Below are 3,218 nucleotides of genomic sequence, written 5' to 3'. Positions count from 1 at the left end.
CTTGTTGGCTTCTTTGTCTTTGGGGCTATCCTTTGCTGACAGTGTCAACAAAGAGCTGGAACCATTGGTGGGACAAGTACAGGAGTGGGTGGTGGCCTACCTGGAGACACACCTAGCCAACTGGATCCATAGCAGTGGGGACTGGGCAGAGTTCACAGCTCTGTACTTAGAACACTTTTAAATATTTTTAAATGCATGTATTTAGCCTACTTGGAGATGTCATTGTATGTTTACTTTGGTAGTGTTAACTTCTGAGTAAAGTTTGTTATGCTTACTTTGTTGCAAAAATAAAAAAGGGACATGTTGGAGACCATGTGGTACAATGAATATCAGAAGTTCATGAACTTGAGGACAGATTGCTGGGCAGACTGGGCACCTGGTTATGGGATGTGATACTGCAGGCGGTGTCCTCCCAGCATTGTTCTAAGAACCATGAATTCCTTGCATGCATGATTGTTCCAGCATTCACTAGTACTACATGCTGTTTTCAGATCACAGAAATTTAAAAATATATCCTGTTTTGCACAGAAGTTAACTATTAAACCACATATGAGTCATGATCAATAGCTATACACAGCAACTCAATAATACTAAGGGAGGTGGATACTCTGGGTCTGAGTCCTCTCAGAACCCCAGTCTTCTCCCTTAAATTTCATGCTGACTCCAAGTCTTTCTTTTCAATGTGCACTACCTCCCTTTTCTCTCTAGGTCCGTGACAATGCTTCTTTTCAAACCAAGTATTTTGTCATCTAGAATATACAAGGAGACAAATAAACAGCCAAACTAATCTTGATTTTTACACACAGAGAAAGGATCCTTTCTAGCCCAGCTGGCTTGCCTTCTACTGGTAGCTGGCCCATGGCAATAGTAACTCCACACATCTTTTTTTATCTGGTCCCTGAAGAACTTGACTGTGAGAATTCATGGTACTGGTGGGTTGATAAGAGCTTCCTGACAGAGCTCAGACCCCCAGATGATGCCCTGCTACTTACTTTTGATGGTGACAGGCTGGCCTTTCTCTGCCTCCTGCCTCAGGATTTTCACCAAGGTGTTTCCATACTGTTCAATGATGGGGAACATCTGAGCACAAAACACAATACCACCTGTACTTCAATGCGTTCCAGACCCGAGTTCCAGAAAGACAAGGCATCACCAATCATGAAGCAATAAGTGCCATTTTATCATGAATTTTATAGTATGTCTTCTGGTTATTAAGACAAAAGACCAATTTTAGGAGTTCTGCCTTAGAGGATTCCAGTTAGGAAAAGACTATAATCTTGATTTATGCATGTCATGAGATTCATTCTTTAAGTTTCCAAAGAAAATTCCCCTATTACCTCCTTGAGTTGGAGAGAGAAAGGTTCATATTCTCTTCCATTCTTCACCCTCAGACACTGTGTGAGCTTTTCTCAAAAATTGGGCTAGAAAAATACACTAAAGTTCAAAGAAAAAGATAATTTATCACACATATATTCTGAGGTCTCCATAGTTTTAGAAATTTATTAGTCTAGCATTATATATTTAACAAATTTGCTCAATAAATGTTTATCAATATTGCCTTTGACTTGTGAGAATACATGGGCACTCAGGTACCAGGTGTAGTCTCAACCTTTATATTAAACTCTCCTTTTAAATACAAATCCATCATTTGAAGTGAAGCCATTCTTCCAGGGGTAGAGACAGGAACAGACCTACTGCATCCCTCTAGGCTATACAGAATAGAAATGGGTTGGTGACAGACAACAAGTGGCTCGAGGGTACAGACCAATTCTGTATTTATATCTATTGATGACAAGAGCAATTGATGTGTTTTTTAATGTAGATATTATAAAGGATTAAGAATTTATTTGTTATCCAGAAGAAATAATGCAATTACATGGAAATTATTTTCTCTCCATTCTTTATTCAGAAACCCAAGGACATACTTACCTGGCAGGGGACATACCATGATCACAAAGGTGGATTTCCCAGGGAAAGGTTTATCCATTGCACTCTTGATGTGCTTACCCCTGTGATTTCCCCAAATGTGGGAAACTCGGCTACATAATTTGTAGTAATGGGGGAACTACATTTGTGCTCTCTCCTGAAATTTTAAAGAAAAAAAGAAACCTGAAGACAAAAAATAACTCTACTTCCTAGTTGGAAACTTTATTCCACCTTCCCTAACTACATTTTGTGCTAAAATGGAATCTTCCAGCATTCCTTTATGATAAAAACTTAACAGGATAGGAAAAAACGGAGATTTCCTCCATTTGATAAAGAAAATTTACATAACATTGCCCAATCAAACGCATATTGAGTAATGGACATCTGAAGCTTCCCCTTCAGATCAGGAACAATTGAAAACAGTCTGGTCTCATCACTCTTACTTAACATCATCCCAGAAATGTTTCTTGAAATAAGGCAAGAAAATTAAAGGGAAGACATGTAGATAGTAAAGGAATAAGTAGAAGCATTCCTCTTTTCAGATGACATTATTGTCCCTGCAGGACATCTCAGAGAATGCACAAAAAGAAATTGTAGAACTAGTGAACTCAGCAAAGTGTTAGGATGAAGATAAACACAAAATACGATTGTATTTGTATATAGTGATAATGAAAAGAAAGCTTAAGAAAACAGTACCATTTACAAACACACCTAAAATGAAACATTTCGGATATAAATCTCACAAAATAGGTACAGGGTCTCTAAGCTGGAAGCTACAAAATGTTGAATTTGGCAACAACAGAAAACGTAAAGAGTGGATAGGCACATTATGTTCATGCTTGATGTTTCTCCCTGACATTTATCCATACCTTGATCTCAATTTTCATCCAAATCTCATCTTGAATTTTACAGACATAGAAAAGTTATTCCAAATTTGGATGGAAAGGCAAAGTCACAAGAATAGTTGAAACAATTTTGCAAAGAAATAAAGTGGGAGGAATTATTCCAGATGATGTCAAGACTCTCTGTAGAGATACAGTAATTAGGGGAGTGTGGTTCTGGTGGAAGGAAACACGCAGTGATCAATAGAGAAAAAGTGGAGAATGAGAAGTGGATCCACACGAATAAACCCAACTGGATATCAACAACAGTGCAAGAAGTATCCATGGATGGAAAAGGCTTCCCTAAAATGAGTTTAGAACATAGAGAGAGCCATTGTTCCAAAAAATTAAATCTTGTCCTTAACCTCATTCCTTTTCCAGAAATAACACTGAATAGTTTATGGGTTTAAA

General features: G+C 37.9%; 1 non-coding gene across 1 annotated transcript; it reads left to right on the top strand.

The window, feature by feature from the left end:
* Nucleotides 1–1,921: 1,921 nt before the first annotated feature.
* On the top strand, nucleotides 1,922–2,086 carry LOC141424344 (U1 spliceosomal RNA). The gene has a single exon (XR_012449294.1). It is a non-coding gene; the product is annotated as a U1 spliceosomal RNA (small nuclear RNA).
* The last annotated feature ends 1,132 nt before the right edge of the window (nucleotides 2,087–3,218 follow it).

Source organism: Castor canadensis, chromosome 6, assembly GCF_047511655.1.
Source record: "Castor canadensis chromosome 6, mCasCan1.hap1v2, whole genome shotgun sequence".
NCBI classification, from domain to species: Eukaryota; Metazoa; Chordata; class Mammalia; order Rodentia; family Castoridae; genus Castor; species Castor canadensis.
The sequence above is the reverse complement of the archived record's forward strand: the minus strand, read 5'-3'. Positions and strand labels throughout refer to the sequence as shown.